The following is a 19,469-nucleotide window of genomic DNA, read 5'->3' as shown; positions in this document are numbered from 1 at the left end:
TATAAGTGCGTTTCTAGTTCAGGGCCTGAGGGCTTAGAGAAGGCCACAGCATTGCTAAGCTGGAAAGTAGAGCTAGGCAGGGAAGCTCCAGTCACTATCCAAGCTGAGGACTGGTATGAGCCAGGCACTTAGGCTGTGAATGTGAAATGAAGATAAACAAGGAGACTAATTCGTCAGGGGTGTGAAGGGTGTATGTAATGTCTCTCGGTCTTGAAAGATTCCAGAGCACTTGGGCAACAAGGGGCTTGCTCCAGTTCTCATTGTGGTTGTGACAAATTGGGGAGTTTATTCACCTCGTTATGTTGCATGTGAGTTCTCTTGTCCTGTGGTAACCCTCTGTGTGTGCCTCAGTTTCTCTGGGAACTGCACCAATAGCTACATGGTGAGGGGAATTTCAGGTATGATAGCAGGTTCCATGTACACAATGGCTGTTGCCCTTCGTGACTTGAACCTGGGGGCGAGGGGTGCAACCAGGTGACACCTTTTGCCTAGGAAGCAGGGCAAAGGCCTGAGGAGAGGCCTGGCTGGAGGGCTGAGACCGGGCTGCTGGGAGTGGGGCAGTCTGGGCTGGCTTGGGGTGCAGGATAAGAGCCAGGGCCCTCCTCTCCCAAAGATGAACTGTACTGACTGCTCCTGGTTTCTGTACTAAAAGAGCTCAGGGATAGTGTTTCACACCACATCCAGAAGATGGCACATGAAGGAGCCCTGACAGTTTCACTTTCGGCCCAGTATAGGATGTGGCACATAAAAGGTGCAGTGCTCCAGTCCTGTCAGCACCACCCCTGGCGTGTCTGGTGCTGTGAACGAACGTCTGCTACAGAGATGAACCCCAGCAAGACAGAGGAACAGGAAGTCCTGGTGGACTTTGAGGCAACTGGAGTCCCAGGGCTAAAGCTGTTTACTATAGAAGTGAGGAGTCGCAGGAGAGTGAAGCTAAACCTTGATGGAGCAAGTTTAGTACTTTGGGAGGGTTGGGTTACAAACTGGCTTGAATCACAAGTTAAATGATTTGCCAAATAACTTGGACCGTTGGGAGTGAATGGATGCCTTTTGGGGTAGAGGGAGAGGACCAGGCTTGGAGGGTTATGCAGACAGACCTCTCAGCCCTTCAGGGAGATCAGCGATAGGGCTACCAGCATGAGAAGCTTTTCTGTGAAAACAGAAAGAGATTTAAATGATAACCCGAGGCTGCTTCCTGTTTACACGGCAAGAACTAGATGATCTCCCGGGAGAGAGGCAGGGATGTTTCCCAGCCTGGGTACCCTCTCCAGGGTTCGGGTCCTTCCTCTTGCTCCTGCACTCTGATTGGCTCCTGTCAGTCTCTCTGTTCTGATTGGCTGCTGTCCTCAAACTCCTGCTCCATATACCTACCTACCTATCCCAAATATGGATGGAAACCTCAATTTTTGACCTTTCACCTGTTTTGTCACCATTGTATCATAGAAGTGTAGGACTGGAAGGACCTTCTCCATGTCAAATCCCTGTTTCCTCTATCTTCCCCACCCTCTTCCTAGCAGTGTGAATCCCTCCCCCTCCGCCCCCCCCCCCCCCTCAGTTCAATTACAAGTAATTCCTTTTCTGGTTATCTTGCAGTTAGTATCAGTGACAGAGTGGGGCAGGGGCCCAGAGGTTGAGGTGGGCATGTGGTTGGGAGATGTGAGGGCAATGACTAATGGGAGTACAGGAATTTGGATAATTATCTAAGGGTTACTGATAACTAATTTGAGACTGATTATGCAAAGCACTACCCAACAGCCAGTTAGAGTGTGTATTTGAGAAACAGAGCTCCAGTTATGTGTCACAAGCTACATCCCGCTATTCTAACTGGCTGAGGGGCTCTGGTCTACACAACTATATTAAACAAACTAAGGCCAGGTGTACACTAGTGGAGAAAATAGATGCAAAATATGCAGCTCCAGCTAGGTGAATTGTGTGAGCACTTCTGAAAAGGGGATGTTGGCCAAGGTGTAGAAGCTCTAGAACAGGCATGTCCAAAGTCCGGCCCGCGGGCCAATTGCGGCCCGTGTTCCGGTTTAATACGGCCCCACAGGTAATTTGGCAATATCTATCTTTTATGGCCCCCAACGAATCCATATGTATTGAGATGAATACATTGTAAAATCTCAGTTAATGTCAGTTGGTCTAAATCAGTTATAAATATATTTGGACACAACATGTATACTTGGTGTTATGTTCCTGTTCATATTTTTTGAACTTAAAAGTTGACAGACAACCTTTATTACCAATAATATGTAATGTACTTTACAATGTTCCTGACATATATTTCAGCTTCCTGGATTTTTTTTTCATCTGGCCTTTAGATATGAAAGGCAGAGTGATTTAACACCTGTTTAGATTTGTCATCCATGTGACGAAATGAAAAGTATGCCGTTTGCAATAAACTTTGCATAAAATAGTTAATTTGCATTTAATTTTAATGGTTCAAAGAATGTCAGGCAAAATGGTCGGCCCTCACGCATGTTCACTTCATCAAATCTGGCCCTCTTTGAAAAAAGTTTGGACACCCCTGCTCTAGAAGCTGTCAATTTGAGCTGGGTGGGAACTGGATTTTCTTTTTCATGGAAAATTCCATAAGTCCACATTTCTTTCACTTCTGAAACCGAACAGAAACCAAACCTTTGACATTTACTGCAGCTATTTGGGGAAGAAAGAAAAGGTTTTGGGTTGATGAAAATATTTTGATTTTGACCCATTTGACCCGAACGATGTAAAACTTCTTAATATTCGAAAAACGAATTTTTGTTCAACTAGTGTTTTGAAGTGAAAAATCATAACGTTTCATTCCAGAAATGTTGAACTGGGATGTTTTGACATTATCAAAATGCATTGTTTCATTTGTTTAAAGCTATATGTCAGAATCACCCCTTTAAAAACATTTTGATTTTGTCAAGTATCTTCTTTCATTTTAAAAAATTATGAAAAATTTCCAATCAGTTGTACAGTAGATGTGATTAACATCTGTCTCCCAATCATCCAGGAGCTTCTCTGGGCACTAGCCAGGGCTCATTCTTAATCCTTGGCTAAGGTAAATCTCTCTGCCTGACCTCTCTCTTCCCCTCACCTCAGGGTATAAGGAACAGGGAGGAAGCTTCTCTGGGTTTTGTGGCTGTGCAGAGATGAGATGGGAGTATAAAGGAAGCTGGAAGGTGGGGGAGGGGGAGTGCAAGTGGGGGTGGGGGGAGTGCAGAAGTGGCTTTGGCTAGGGGGAGGGATAGAAGGAGAAAAATACCAAGGGTGTGATCGAGGCATCAGCACAGGAAAATGCTCCTTTGGCAGAGCCTGAGTTCTTTTCAGTAAGTGGGAAGCTGTTGATGCTTGTTTGCTTGCTATGGTTAGTGGTTACCCTAACATAACCCCCGTTTGTTCTTGACCAAACCCACTGGAAAGGCAAAACCACCCCAGCACCTGGGTGGGTTTAAGAATAGGTCATTTTGAGAGTGACCGTTTTCAGGAGGAGAGTGCAGACAGGCCCAGTTTAACATTTTGTGGGACCGCTGCCAAGCATATTTGTGGGCCCCCCGTGTAGGCATTATCGGCCCCTCCCGAGCGTGGGCATGGTATGGCAGTGGTACGGTATGCCTAGTACTGAGTTTGAGGCATTTTTCATTTTGATCACACACCTCTGCATGACAGTATGCACTGCTGTACACAGCTGCCTCAGACCTGGTTTTTCTCATTGAGCTGTACACCCATGTGGATTTACCAGTGTCCACAGTGAGCAGAAACTTCATAGCGATCAGGGGAAACTCCCCACAGATTTATCTCCCTCATCCAGATATTCTATAGCCATGTCTCCAGTACCACTCGATGGCCCTGCTCTGAGCTCAGTAAAGTTCTTCTGCCAGCGACTACCTGACCAGTTCTGACACATCCCTCCCCCAGCGCCCATCCTGCCACGTGAGCAAGCCACTTGCAAACACCACTTCCCCAAAGTGAGCATTTAGCCCCTGGGAACCTGAAATCACCGGCCTTCTCCCTCTGCTCCCATCGACATGCTCATCTACTGCCCGGTCACCACTGCCTCTCCCCATGCTTGTTTCCTTCTACCTTGGACATGCTCCCCAGCTAGCTGGGGTCATTCTCCCCCTGCAAGCCTGACTTGCTTCTTCTTTCCTTGCTCCCCTTGACATTCTTTCCCTGCTGGTGATTGTTCCTTGACACTAACTCTAGTTTCTGTACCTGCTCCTAGCTTCGTGGCCCCAGTCATCTCAGAGCCACCTGCAGCTCCTCTGATTACAGCCATGGTGGCAGTTGCCAGAGGCCAGTCTCAGACAGCTGCAGCTGCCTGCCATGGGTGAGGCAGCAATTCCAAGGCTGAGCCTGCTTGAAGCTTGCAATGGCAGCACTTGGGACTAAATCCTCAGCAGTGGCCCTAGACAGCTTCACACTCTGCAGTTTGGTGCTTCCCTCTAGGGCGGCCATGGCTTTAAGTACCTGAGATGCCCATCTCCTGCAGCAGGGGCCCCCAATTCCCACGCACCCCTCAGCTAGCACACAGCCGGAATGACTTTGGAGGCTGTTCCCACACACCCCTCAGCTAGCACACAGCCGGAATGACTTTGGAGGCTGTTCCCACACACCCCTCAGCTAGCACACAGCCGGAATGACTTTGGAGGCTGGGGCACTAGGAGATTTCCATCCCTGAGCAGCAGCTGTTCAACAAGCTCACACCGCCTTCTTCTGCCATGGGACTGGGACCCTACACCTGTATAACCAGTTCTGCCCAAAGCCTGCTGCAGTGAGAGTTTTCATTGTCTGTAATGGGCTGTGTATACAGAAGCAAAGGACCCCACTCTGGGCTCTAGGAGCAATGTGCATTCTACACTGCACTCATTTATTGTAGCAGAAAGATCTCACCTTCCCTAGTGAATAATCAGCACTGTAAGTTTTTCTCATAGACCTCCCACCCAATTACTAAATATAAAGCTGTTTAGCTTATAAGGGCTGAAACTATCAGGTAATATGGTTACAAGAGGAAGGCCCTTCTGAATTCAGTAGGAATTTTGGATGTGCACAGGACTGTTCCTGCTGTTACAGAAGTGAAATCAAGTGGAACAATTTCCAGTTTGTGTGATTGGACGATATCTGGAGCCATATTGTAAGTTTATCCCACACGGTGAGAAAAAGCTGAGGGTATGTCTACACTACCCCGCTAGTTCGAACTAGCGGGGTAATGTATGCATACCGCACTTGCTAATGAAGCCCGGGATTTGAATTTCCCGGGCTTCATTAGCATAAGCGGGGAGCCGCCATTTTTAAATCCCCGCTGCTTCGAACCCCGTGTAGCGCGGCTACACGGGGCTCGAACTAGGTAGTTCGGACTAGGGTCCTATTCCGAACTACCGGTACTCCTCGTGAAACGAGGTGTACCGGTAGTTCGGAATAGGCACCCTAGTCCGAACTACCTAGTTCGAGCCCCGTGTAGCCGCGCTACACGGGGTTCGAAGCAGCGGGGATTTAAAAATGGCGGCTCCCCGCTTATGCTAATGAAGCCCGGGAAATTCAAATCCCGGGCTTCATTAGCAAGTGCGGTATGCATACATTACCCCGCTAGTTCGAACTAGCGGGGTAGTGTAGACATACCCTGAGATACCTTTGTTGTTCTTTTGTTCCGTTCTTCATTTTTCTAGAGATTTTGTCAAAGTAGTATTACTGTCTTCTTTTTAAACAAAGAAAACTTTAAGAAAAAGATAATTGCTGTTTAAAATAATAATTCCAGACCAAGTTAGTACTGGGAAGATGCCAGCATTTGTTGCTCAATTTTATCCTACTTTTTCTACTGGAAATTGCGGTGGATCAGTATTTGACGTGGGAGAAATGACGTAACAGCTGCCTAAATTGAACTTGAGCACTGCTGAAGTTGAGAGTGTTCAAAGCTAGAAGGCAGGTGCTTGATTTCATTCCTGAACATTAGACAAATCTGGAAAGGAAAAGCAAATTTCTGTTCCCATGGCTCAGAAGTGGATATTGAGTTAAATCTTCCCGTGTGTCTACATGTACCTAAAGCTGCCCAGGCTGTCTAGTAGAGCCCTCCTTCCCTTGCTTATCATTTAAAGTTCTCCTCGTGGTCCATAGCACCCTTGCTAGGTGTCAGATAGAAGTGCATTGTCCACTCAGTCCACCCATTTCCTTCTTTGGGGGTAGCATCTCTAATCCAGTCCGGGAAAGGCTTCTGCGAATGAGATCTGGGCCAATGCCATCTTCTGCTCCCTGTGCAGTACACATTCCCCATTCAGCAGTGCCACCACCTTCTAGCAGCAAGTTCTCCTGCTTCCCCTCTCACTCCTCCTCCTTTCCTGTTGCCAGCTGCCCAGGGAATATTGAAAAACGTAGTCCCTTCCGTGCTCCAAGGCTAGCTCTACAGGCAGGGAACTTACCATGGAACTATTGCTCCCAGGGTATCTTGGCTTCCTTGCGTCCATGCTGCTCTGCGGCAGGCTCCCACAGTGCAGTGAGAGAGGTAGAAGTCATTGAGGCCCCTTCTGAACTTGGGCCCGGCCCCACAGAGCCACTAGTGCCATGGCAAATCCTCTGCTGGGTGCAGAATGCCTGCCTTCAGTCTGCTTCTCTTTGAGACCCAGGTTTTCTGTGGCAGGTTGGGCCAGACAGAGAAATGACCCGTTCTTCAGACTGGCTCTTGTCTGTGCGCTGGGAAGGGACATTCTGGAGGCAACCCTGGAAGCTGGGGAGTTCTGGGCTGACAAATAATGGTCACTTATTCTAGGGCTCGCAGTGGAGCAAAGCATTGACATGCCACCTCCCAGGCTCATGGATGTGTATTACATGTGTGATAACCCTCCTCTGCCTAACACTCTAGGAGCTGGCTCTGATGATCCTGACTTCTAATCCAGTATCCTGGTTTTGTCCAAGACTGTTCAGCTCACACTCCCATGTATGGCCTGAAAAGTCAGACTTCAACCACAGATCCCCCTTGCCAGTTGCATCAGAATTGCTGTTGCACATATTCCACTGGGAGGCATAGTTCTATAGCAATTTTGATTGTGGATAACTGAAATGTCTGTACAAAGGCCGCTATGGCAGCAGCCTGGTCTCCCAAATCTCCCCCCAGATAAGGTGCTCTGCTTTGTCAGTTGTTGGATGTAGGAAGAAGCTATATGAGAGGTATGGTCAGGAAGTGGACACCCTTTGTCCCATTGTAGGATGGGCTTGAGTGTCCTACGGGCTGTTTAAAGGGATGGGTTAGGGTAGGGTGAACTCTGCCCCAGTGAAGTACTAGGGACTGACATTACATGCCTGACCCCTGCTTAGGGCTAGGAAGAGGTGGCATCAGAAGGATTTTCTTCACTCCTCACCCCACAGCTTTAGCTGTGAGAACCTGCCCCCCAAAAGGAGGTAAGGGGGATCTTTTTTATCTTTTGTGTCTGTCTTTGAGCTTGTTCCTGAGTGAAGTAGTTCCAAGGCCAGCTTCCCCCAACCATACCTCATTGTGCTCTTCACTGCATGTAAGAGATTTCTCACCTCAATGTGAAGCAAATGCCAGGCAAAGGATGGAGAAGACAGACTGTAGCTGGCAACCTGGAGAGGCTCTAACTCTACGTGCAAACCCATGGATATGTCCTGACCTGGACACATTGAACGTTTGTCAGGGGTGGGAGTTGGGAGTAGATGTGCTGCCAGAGGGCAAGATACATTCAGCTTGCAAATGTACAGACCAGGAGCAGCAGTGAAAGCCTGGCAAAAGGCGTGTTACCTCCCGTCTGATTTATTGAGATTTGCGTCCATCAGTGCTGATTGATCCTGCACCAATGGGCCATTTCGACTAGGGGGCTGAAAGATTAACGGGTTAGCATCACCCTTAACAGCTGATGCTTATGGGTTCTGGTTAACCAGTGGGGGCTGTGGACTGCTCCAGCCCCATGGGGGAACCACTGTGGATGGGGGCTGCTCCAGTGTCCTGCAGGCAGGGGCTGTTCCAGTGAATCAGCCTCTGTCTGTGGGGAACCTGGGTGCCCTGCAGGCAGGGGCTGCTCTTGCCGGGCTGGAGTAACCCCTGTCTGTGGTGGGTGTGTGTGGGAGGGGGGGAGGCTGCTCCAGCCCAGCCTTGGCTGGCGGGGATGGGGGGGGGGTCTCTAGCACAGCAGGGCTGGAGCCGCACCCCTCCCCTGTCTGCACCCATTTAATTGATTAACCAATTAAACATGTTAACCGGTTAAATGGGATTTTACATCCCTAATTTGGATGAAGAGGAGTTAGTACAAAAGCACAAGAAAAGGAGTAGTTTTAGGTGAAGTCACTGTGTTCTTTTGCAACGTAGGTCTCTGTATTATGATAAACTATGTGATTTGGGGCGGAGCCAGAGACTGGGGTCTTTAGAAGAGGGTGGGTAAAGAATGTCTGCCATCCCATGTCCCAAATTGTTCACATAGCACCAGCACAGTAGCTATTAGGCACTTGAAAAAAGATGACAGGGTCTCCTGTTCACTCGTGCGCATTCTCCGGGAGTTCCCAGGTATTCTTCCAGTCCTGATTAGCGATGGGCTTGTTGCGCTACTGCTTTGCTCCTTGTGTCACCAATGGCACCCATAGAAAGCCGATATGTATCCCTTTGCACCTACCTTGCACAGGTGGAAAAACCAAGGTAAACTGCAAGTTGGGCCCAGTGCGTTTATGGCTTTACTAGCTCAAATCCGCTGAAGTTCCTTGTCTTGTGTATTTATTTCCCAAGCAAGTGGTTCATAGAATTATCCTCTGCTCATCTACCTTGTTTAATAGATTGTCCTGGCTATGTTTGCTATTTGTTTTTCCTTAGCTGAATTGGATTGAGGGCTGGGGCTCTCCCAGCCCACCAGTTCCTTTGGCCTCCCAGCAAATGCCTCCATCCTGCTCCAAACACAAGGGCTACGTCTAGACTGGCATGATTTTGCAGAAATACTTTTAATGGAAAAGTTTTCCTGTTAAAAGTATTTCCGCAAAAGAGCGTCTAGATTGGCAAGTGCTTTTGCGCAAAAGCATCCGTGGCCAGTCTAGATGCAATTTTGTGCAAGAAAGCCCCGATCGCCATTTTAGCCATCGGGGCTTTTTTGCGCAAAACAATTCTTCCCTGTCTACACTGGCCCTCTTGCGCCAGTATTCTTGCACAAGAGGGCTTTTTCCCCAGCAGGAGCATGAAAGTATTTGTGCAAGAAGCACTGATTTTGTACATTACAAAGTCAGTGTTCTTGCGCAAATTCAAGCGGCCAGTGTAGACAGCTGGCAAGTAGAAAGCGGCTGCTTTTGCGCAAAATCTTGCCAGTCTAGACACACGCAAAGGGCTAGACTTGGCATAGAGGAATCAGCACAGGCCAGGGCAGAAGGACTCCTTGGGCTGCAATCACCCCAGTTGCTCCTGCACATGTTGATCTGGGTTGGGTGGTGCCTCATGTAGACAAGTGAGCAGCTGCCCTGCTCCTTCCAGCTCTGTCTGAACATGAGCAGGGATGCCCTACTGGATTGACCTCCTCTGGGCATGGAGGGGGCAGGACTCAACAAATAATGGCCCCTCTCTCTATAGAAGAACTCCTGCAGCTCTGTGCCAGTGTGGCCCTTGTGTTCATGAAAGGGGAGATAGAAATGGCCCCTTGGTCTAGTCCCAGTGTTGCACTGGAGATATCAGAGTCTCCTCTGTGGTGGGGGTGGGGCTGTGGGACAAGTTGTGAGTAGTGGACAGGAGCAGAACCAGGAGGAAGAGCAGGGGGAAGAGATAATTGGTCTGGACTCGGAGTTCAATCAGGGAGGGCAAATGCACAATGCAAAGTGTTGGTCAGCACAATTGTAATCCCTTACGGGCCTGGCCAGCTCCCCTGCTGCCTGGCGGAGGTGAGGGGTTTGAGGCTCAAGCACAGGGCGAGGCAGCAGGAGTTTTGGAGACCGGTGACCGTTCTGCGGACCTGGCGCACCTCCCGTCGCTGGGGCGGGTCGCGGGGGGCCCCGGGGATGCTCCTGCTCCGCTGAGTGCAGGGGCTGCTGCGAAGCGCAGTTGGCCCGTGCGCTGGGGGACAAACGCGCTCTGGGATCGCCCGGCCGGACAGCTCCCCGGGGGGCGGGGCCGAGCCCCGGCGCTTCCCCTCTGCGGGGTTCCTGGCCCAGCCCGTGTCCGTGCAATCGGCTCTGTCGAGCTGGCCCCGTCCCCCGCCCCGCGCTGGGTGCTGCTTCCTCGGGGACAAAGCCCCTTTGATCGCTGCGAGCTCTGAGCCATGTGACCCTGCAGGGGCGGGCCCTCGCGCTGCTCGCCTAGCCAGGAGAAGAGACTTTGCACTGCCCGGGTGAGTGTTCTCATTCCCCTTTGTTCCTCTGCCCCTGCCCCGCCGCGCGCTGCCCGGGCTCGCCTGCCCGCCGCTCCCCCTGCCAGGGCCGGGCCGGGCCGGGCCAGGGAGGATGCAGTCCTTGAGATCGGGGGCTGCTTTGGGAGGACGGAAACGTGCTAGGTTCAGAGCAGGGAGCCTTCAAGCTCTTGTCCCCTCTGGAGATGGGCAGGTTGCAGCGGCTAAGCCCCGCTGAAAGCTTTCAGCCTCCAGGCTGAGTCATTGCAACGAGGGAGCGACATGGATGGGGAATTCTGTTTCCATGCTCTGACCACATTCCGCCGGAGAACGAAGCTTCACAGCTCTCTCTTTGTAAATATTTGGCCAACTGAGCCGAGTGCTTTAGTTTATTTCTCTCTCATCGTGTCTTGCCCTTGCCTGGGAAGGAGGTTGCTTTGCTCTCCTTGAGACAGGGCATGAGACTTCACTATTACTTTCCTCTTGCTTTTATCTAACAATCTGGTTTGAAAGTGTAGAGCAAGTGGCTGGGTTTTCCTGTGAGCCCCTGAAGGGAGGGGGTGTGGCAGCCCAAGGCAGTTTGTTTCGCTTTAAGCTCAAACGACTATTTCTCTTCACACTGTTCTCAAGTGTCGGTTTCAGTGTTTCTGCTGGTGTGTTTCCTTTTACAAGCCTTTTAACGATGAAAACTTTCAGGGCTGCAGGAAGCTCGAGTAGGTGGGGGAGGGTCAGATGGTTTCTTTGCAACTGAATGGGAGCTCTTGATTTAATCAGTTATCACTGGGAACAGCTGATTAAGGTAAAATCATTGAAGACTGGGAAACTGTGTTCTATGGGAAAACCAGAGTCTTACTGAGTAAATGCTTTTCCTGAGACTTTTCAGAAAGACAAGTACTAGCATGTGGGGTCCTTGGGCAGGTACAGATCCAGCCCTGGAGCCGTTGCCCTGAAATGAAAGGACTTGTTTACAGGAAATGCACTCTGTGCTTCCAGGCCTGGTATCCCCAAATGACTCATTGTTGCCTGGCACTTTTAAATTCAAACAGACTGAACACAGATCCTTAAGGTGGCTGTGCTCCCTCCGCTACATTGTGGTTGCACCACTTGAAGCTTGCATCCTTGTTGGGAAATCAGCTTTGTTCCAGAAAGTTTAGACTTTTCCTTTTAAAGGGGGTCAGATTCATCCCTTGGAGAGCTCCACTTTAGGCAGCAAAGTAGCATCTGGGATGAATCTGGCCTGATCTATATAGTGCCATGAGCATCCGCTAAGTTCTTCTTTACTCTTGATGAAAAATGCTTTCTTTTCCATCAGAAGCAGCAGCCAGGGGCTGAGCAAGCAGCTGAGTATGTAACTGCGCCATTGTTACTGGCGGAGTGAGATTGTTTCCAGGTTTTTCCATAATGACCATCACCATAGTTCGCAGGATGCATTTATGTCATTAAGGCAGAGAATTGAGAAAGGAAACCAGTTTCTGTGTTCAGGTCCACGGCTGTTTCTGGTTCAAACCAATTGGCTTAATGAGCACTACTTTTATTTCAGTTCCCCACCATGGGACTGGCATAGATGTCATATGGATCAGATAAAGCAGGCCATCTGTAGGGCCAGGAGTAGGGTACCACTGCCCCAGCATTTTAAAACTGGCTATATAACTAATCTACCATTCCAGGGATTTCATTTCTCCAGTTCGGAAGCCTTGCATATTAAAATATGGAGTCTGGGTTGGATTATGCTCTCATGCATGAGCATGGATCTTGTGATGAAAGATTTGCATGCACAAGCACACACAGGAGCTGCTTTCAGTGGCTACGTACGTGACCATATGGGTCTTGTGCTTTTAGGAGACCAGCTCTGGCTCTTTGCTCAACCCCTTCCTATTTCTAGCACTCTGCTGCTTTACAGTTTCCCTCCAAAAGGTTAAAGCCTATATCCATGAGTATAATTGTAAAGGGCTAGCCCTGACCCTGCTGTGAAGAGCATCTGATACATGTTCTCCACTCTTTCATGCTTTCTGTTGGAACAATGTGCCCTAGTGGACAGTTACTAGACTGAGACTCAAGAGGCATAGGTGCTAGTCCCAGTTCTGCCACTGACCGGCTCTGTGACCTTGGCTAAGTCACATGCCCGCTCTGTGCCTTAGTTTCCTCATGTATAAAATGGGGATAATGTCTTTTGTAAGGTGTTTTCAGATCTACTGACAAAGTGCTACATATCAGTATTATTTTTATTTTATTATATCATGAGTTCATCTTACACTCAGAACAGTGTGCCACACCTTCATTGGAGTTGGAACAGTAATCCTGCATTGCACCCCTCACAGTCCCCAGGGTAGGGAGCATGCCAAGTGCAGGGCCAGGGACTTGTCAGGAGCATGCATATCCATAGCTCATAGACATCTGTAGTGAGGATGTTAAGGCAGGTAATTAGCTAATTATGTAGTCGCTACAATTTGAGCTGGACTTCATGGCAGCCTCCCCTGCCTCCCACCCCCATGCTGCTGCCTCTGATAGAGGCAGCAGCACGGGGTGGGCAGGTGGCACTGTGGAGAGGGTGCTGGGGGGAACTGACTTTTAAGCCAGCTCTCCCCACTATGGGCTCCTGCTCCCCCCCCCCCCCCCATCCCTGGCTGCTGCCTCTGATCCAGAGGCCGTGGACAGGGAGGAAATGTGAGTAGTTGACCATCACTCGTTACATCCCTAATCTGCAGTAGGGATGTTCAGAAGCTGGTATTTCGCTAATTGCGTAGTCCATAGAATTTGTATTGACTATATGATTAATCGATAAGGAAAGGTGCTCAGTCTTGGCTCACGCTGGATCCAGAAGCTACCCCTGCTGTGGCTCTGCAGTTTAAATATAGTAAGAGCCGGGTGGGCAGGCAGCCTGGCTCGTACTACATGTAAATTGCAGAACTGCAGGGGGGGTGGGTCTCAGACCTGGCACGAGCTGAGGCTGAGCCGGGCTTACTCAGTCCTGGTTCAGCAGCCCCTGTCCACAGGGTGTCCCAGGCTTTTAAGCTGGCTCCCCTGTAGACTTGCCCATTGGCAGCCTGTGGAAGAGCCATCGCATACTGAGCCAGGAATCTAGGCCACCCACAGGTGAGGTGTCCTGGGGGAAAGAGGTCTCTGGATTTGGCATCTCTCACAAGTGTTGTCCAAGCCTCCCTCGGGTCACCACAATGTCCTAGATTCTCAAACTGGCCTGTGGCCCACCCCACTCAACAGACATTTCCATGGACTGTGATGATCAAGTGGGTGCAGAAGAGGGTGGGGGAGCAGGGTCTGAGAAGAAGGGAGGGGATGGGGTGTGTGAGGTTTCAGTAGGAAGGAGGTGCAGGAGGGAAATACTGGTGTGGGGGGTGTTTACCTGGCTTTGTTTCCCCCACCACTCCCAGGCAGCACCCGACATTGCTGTGTTGATTCTGAGTTCATCCCAGCAGGGGTGGGGAGGAGGGAGTAGGAGAAAGCAGCATGTGGAGTTGCTTTCCCCCTGCAAACCAGATCCAGCCCATGGGGGCGGGGGCACAGGGCTAGAGAATCAGCAAGGCTCCCTGCTGCAGGGCGGGGGCATGCCCGAGCCCACGGCCCACCTGAAAGATGGTTGTGGATCACTAGTGCTCCGCGGACCACACATTGAGAACCACTGTCCTAGACTTACAGTGCTGCCTGTTCTGAGTAGTTTGAGCAAGTGAGAGTCAGGACTGTGTTTCATTCCTGACAGTGCCAGTGCCTTGTTGGCCTCAGGCAGGTCATTTAACTGCTCTGCACCTCATGTAAGGGATCTCTGAGAGGATTAATGCTTCCTCCCAGGAGTGCATATAGAGGGTTAAGTAAGTCAGAAGAATTAACTCTATTGAAAGAGTTAATGTTGACAGTGTATTTCAATGGAAACAGATAACAGTCCCTCCAATTCTACCCTGGGCTAAAATGTGGCATGTGAAATTTTCAAGGCAATTGGATTCTTTTAGAGGGAAATTGGGCAATTGCTGGCAGGGCTTGAAAATCAGGTTTTTATCAGGAAGTTGGTTTCAGCCTTAATTATGGCTCCTGCTGCTCCGTGATGTGTGTAAAGCACTGAGGGAGGCTCAGGTGTCAGTTGTTAGAGAAATGCAAAGGATCATTATCACAAATCCCCCACTCAGTGCATGTCTTTTCCCTCGTCCTCAGCTCTAATTGGGCCATAGCTTGTGTCTTGGTCTCTGCTGGAAAGTCTCAACGCGCTCAAGAGATGGAAATGAAAGTCCATCTTCACCACACCCTTGACGTGGTCTTCCTCATGCCCTGAGAACGGTGAGGTCTGTGAGCAAGGCCCACCTTTCTCCCAATGCATCAGGGCTCTACGGGATTGCAGCTTAGGAAGTTTCTTTCTGGGGGGTTGCTATGGTGAGGATAGTTAAGGACCCTATAGAGCAATAATAGGTGCCCCACTGAAATCACTACCTGCTTTTGCCATCCTGTTGATAGAAAGAGATGAAGGCACTTGCTGGCTCTCACTGAGTTGTTGAATTCCCTGGCCTCTGTGACTTTACAACAGTGGTTTTCAAACTATGGTCAGTTCTGAGCTGGTTGGTCATATGGCCCTTGCTCCTCCTGCTAAAATATATATTCATTCCTTTCCACTTATGCATTTTGTGCATAATAAGCAATTGCTGTCATTGCCTCAGGGCTGTGATTTGATTGACAGCAGGAAGGGAGGTGGCCAGGGGATTTCTTGTGATGTGGTTAAACTGCTGCAGTCTGGGAACTCCTGCTCGGGGCTCACCCTCCTTTCTCTTTTACATTCTATTAATATGATATATTATGTCAAAATCTCTGTCCTCATCTGTGTTGCCCTCAGGTTTATTTCTTTCGATGGCCGAGTACTCAGGTCTTAGGAATGGGAGCTAAGAACGCAGTCAGGATCTTGAACGTACATTTTGCTTATTGGTAGAGTCTTGTCTTGAAGAGGCTCAGGCAAGCATGGCAGGATTGTTCCACATCAGGTGCTGATCCTTGAAGCCCAGATTTACATGCCAGGTGACTGGCCTTTGGAGCAGAGGGGAGGAAGAATCACTCTTCGGGTATGTCTACATTGCGTTCCTCTTTCGAGAGAGGAATGCAAATGTCGACAAACGAAATTGCAAATGAAGCACAGATTTGAATTTCCTGTGCATCATTTGCATAGTGGTGGCCAGCCGCTTTTCTGAAATAGCGTACTTCGAGGAAAAAATGGGGTTATTTCAAAAAGAAACCCTCCCTTCGAAATAACCCTTACTCCTCAGAGTACGCTATTTCGGAAAAGTGGCCGGCCGCATTATGCAAATGAAGCATGGGAAATTCAAATCCGCGTTTCATTTGCGATTTCGTTTGTCTGCATTTGCATTCCTCTGTCGAAGAGGGAATGCAATGTAGACATACCCTTCTTGAGCTGTTTCTTTACTGGCAGCCTCTCTCTCCACTTTGATTGAGGCTTTTGATTTGTTTTCTGCCTGAAGGAAATGCAGGAAGACCAAGGCCATATTCTTCAGTGTTTAGGAAGGATTTTGAGTTAGATGAGGGCACCATTTGCCATGGCTTTCTCCTTACTCAGCTGGAAGAGGTTAATTTTTTTCCATTCCCTTGGTAATGCTCTTCCTATGGTGGTTATAGGAAGCAAAGAAATTGCCTCTGTCACTTGGATGACTGGTCAACAGGGAATGTCTGTAGCTGATTCTCCTGATTCATAGATTAAAAACAGTGAGAAGCAGCCCCTACTGGACAATCCACAGGAGGTAGAAACCAGCTCTTCTCGTGGACCGGCTCGACCTGAAACAGAGGCACAGCCCGAGGTGGCAGGGGGCTCTCGGGCAGCGATACCGTGAGATAACTGGCTGCTGGCCCCTGCCGCCGGGGCTATCAAATAAACATGTTACACTAAGATTTTGATGCGGTTACACAGTTATTACATTTTCAGTTAATTGATATCTAAGGTCCATAATGGTGATCCTGTGTTCTTAGCAGTGGGGGACTTTGCTTCCCCACCACTTACTGTAGGCAGTGGCTAGCCAAACTCACAGTGTCCTTTGATACCATGTCAGGACAGCAACCTCTGACTGGTGCTGTGTATGATCTAACATTAAATGCCTCTGCTGTGCCCCAGCAAAAGGACTCCATTTGAATATCTCCTTCCCCCTGCCAATGGGCCAACTTGTTTTCTGTGCTGGGCTGCTTCCCTTGGACTTCTGGGTCCATGCTGGGCTGGCAGGTTCTGAACCAGGCAGCAAGGTCGATGGAAAGGCAGAGCAGGTGGGGCTGGGTGGATTGGGACAGGCAGGGAAAGTCGAACAGAAGGCAAGGCCTGTATTTTTGTCTCTGGAGGTTGGGGCAGCCAGCTGGTTCCTTCTTAGTGGGACCTGGGCCCCAGCTGTTGCACAAAAGAGGCTTCTCCTTGATTTCTCTTTTCCCAGAGGAATTACCATATGATTGCTGCTCTTCCCCAGTCCCTGTGAGGCTGGCTGCACTGGAGCCCAAGGAAATGCAGATTGCAAGAGTGAAGCCTGGCTCTAGGCACCTCTGCACAGTAAGGCTCTGCTGGTTGACGGGAACAGGAGCCCTAAGTTCCTCCCATGCCATGGGAATGTGGATTTGCATGTTGTGCTCCCTGTACAGGGCAGGTTTGCAGAGTGACTGGGTACATCCCCTGTAGCAGTGTGACCCCCAGGTGAAAGAATCCCAGGAGAAATGGGACTGCAGCAAACTTCAGATCCAGTTTTGGGAAGACTCTGGTCCAGATCAGAACTTGGTTATCGGTTCCATTGCAGAATGACTTGACTGAAGCCCACATAGTCCTGTGGCTTGGGTACTGCCCTGGCAGTCTGGAGATGTGATGCTCTGCCATTGTCCTGCTGTGTGACCATGTCAGCTCACTTTCGGCTCTCGCCCTACTGAGGGTGTTAAATATTGATTAATTGAATAGTCGAGTAATCTCATGAATTCTTATCGGTTAGTCAAGTATTCTATAGTCCATGGGGGCGGGGCTAGCAGCCAGTGCACTCCTGCCTCACTCCCAAGGAGTCTCTTGCCACTCCACACAGGGTGCCAGGTAGGAGCTGGTCCGCAAGGAGAGCCAGTTTAAAAAACAGCTCCCTTTGTAGACCAGCTGCCTGTCGCTCTGTGCTGCTGCCTCTGATACAGAGGCAGCAGACCCAGTGGCAACAGCCCATGTCTGTGTATGTGGAGGGAGAAGTGAAATGCGTGTGGTCTATAGCATTAATCTATAAGCTTTTGCTTATCGGATAATTGGTTAATCGACTGCACTATTATATCCCTACACGTGCCTTGTCTGCTCAGTTTGGAAACTCCCCCTCTCTCAGCAGGCACTGCATACGTGCCCTGATCACAGCTGGGGAATGTAGGTGCTGCTGTAAGACATGTAATAGCTAAAACTTTGGCTGAAAGTAAGGATGCAGATTGGCCCACCTCAGTCAGGAGCCAGTGATCCGCGTTGGTAAACAAGTGCTGGGCAGAGCATTCTGAGGTGAGCTCAGCCCAGAAGAGAGAAGGGATTTCCCTTTTGGGTCTGAGTCAGACTGGCATGAGAGAGGAGTTAGACACTCCCAGGAGAGCTTCTCCTCTGGGTGAAATGTGGTGACCCAGTGACCCTAAAGCAGGGCTGCAAATGGCTGGACAGGTATTTTCTAGCCTCTCCTGAGACCAAGGAAGGAAGGCCTCCATCTCCACTTATCACTCGGTTAGACCCCTGTCCTCAGTCGGATGAGGATTCGGGGCCATCGGTGTCACTTGCTAATCAGTCAGAGGGGCCACTCTCATGCAGTCTGGGACACCCCTTCTTCAGAGGTTCAGTGGGCTGCCTTCCAAGGGCCGGATGCTGCACATGGCCGTGCAGCACACACCGTCGGACCAGCTGACTGCTCTGATTTCCTAGGCCTTCCTCCGGGGCTGCTACCATCCAGTCGCCTCCACTTCAGATGCTGGAGGGCTCTGAGGATGTTATGCTGGAGTGTTTCTAGGGACTCTGCACCTCCTGTGCCATTTGGTGACATGCGATTAAACCACAAGGCACAGCAGGGCATGTGCTGGTATGTCTGCACACAGAAAGTAGCAGCTGCTCTCACAAGTAAATTTGTACCCTGCTGTGTGTTCCTGCAGTTAGCAAATTGGGCAGCTCAGTGCTGTTGCTCATGCTCAAACAGCCTTGTAGCTTCACTGCTCGGGGTGCTCCTGAACCAATGAGTTTACTCTCCCGGGCCATGTCTACGTGTGTATTTGCAGCTGGGTGCAATAGAGCACTTCTATCCATAGTGGTCTCCCGAGCTGCCTCTGTGCTAGAAACATGGCTTCTTGAGTGGTGAAACCTGGGGCTAGGGCAGCACTGGAGATGTGCTTTGGTGTGGGTGCATGAGAGCACACCACAGGGGGTCAGTGAAACCACTCCCAGGTCCAGAAGTGGGGCAGTCACCCACTTCACCTCTCCAGCAAGGAGGTACCACTGAGGCCCAGTGAAAGGACACTGATTTGAGTGCTTAGGGGTCTGAGCCTGTGAGATGCTAAGTATCCTCCATGCCCGTCAAAGCCCAGGATGGCTGAGGGGGCACAGCACCCTGCAGCTTCAGAGCGTGCACCTCTGAGCCCCAGTCCTGTCGCCCAGCTGCAGCGAGGACTGTGCGGCTGCGCCCACCCTGGGTAAGGCTGGGGCACTGGGTTCCCATGGAAGTGTTTCCTGAAGGAAGAAGCGGGTGAGAGGGGCAGGGGTGAGGGATGCTCTCTCCCTTCTGGTGCTGCAGCGCAGAGATAAACAGGAAGCTTGTAACAACTCATTTATCACCATAGCCAGCAGAGCTGACACAAGGGGGTGGGATCTGCCCTGGGCTTCTACTTGGTTGGGTAAGACACATTGCCCAGCAGAAGGAAAACAGAATGATGCATTGTTCCCCCGGGAGGTGGGGGACGAGGGGAGATGATACAGGGGTATCAGAAACAATGGTGATGGGCACGACTCTCAGAATGTATCTCGGTAACTCCAAACTTGCATGCCTGGGCCTCCTCCCTTACTCATGTGAGTCTTAGATATACAAGTACAAAGTGTTATTGTTAGCAGAATAGCACCTACATCAACTGACACAGCTGGTTCTATAAACAACCTGGGGATGACAAGCTGCTGTTAATTAAGCTCTAGATGAAAGACCAGCAACTTGGCAGCTTTAATGGAAATATTTT

General features: G+C 50.0%; 1 protein-coding gene across 4 annotated transcripts in view; it reads left to right on the top strand.

Moving 5' to 3' along the window:
• SEPTIN9 (septin 9) overlaps positions 1-19,469 on the top strand; it is a 266,724-nt gene that overhangs the window by 195,037 nt on the left and 52,218 nt on the right. The window contains exon 1 of one of the 4 annotated variants that reach the window (XM_075903553.2): positions 10,075-10,283. The exons of the other annotated variants lie outside the window; for them this stretch is intronic. The gene's annotated coding sequence lies outside the window, so the exon portion shown is untranslated. Of the gene's footprint in view, positions 1-10,074; positions 10,284-19,469 lie in introns of those variants that run through there. 4 annotated transcript variants of the gene reach the window in all.

The sequence above is a fragment of the Pelodiscus sinensis genome, chromosome 20 (genome assembly GCF_052426305.1).
Source record: "Pelodiscus sinensis isolate ZL-2025 chromosome 20, ASM5242630v1, whole genome shotgun sequence".
NCBI classification, from domain to species: Eukaryota; Metazoa; Chordata; order Testudines; family Trionychidae; genus Pelodiscus; species Pelodiscus sinensis.
This window is presented reverse-complemented; position numbering and strand designations above follow the sequence as displayed.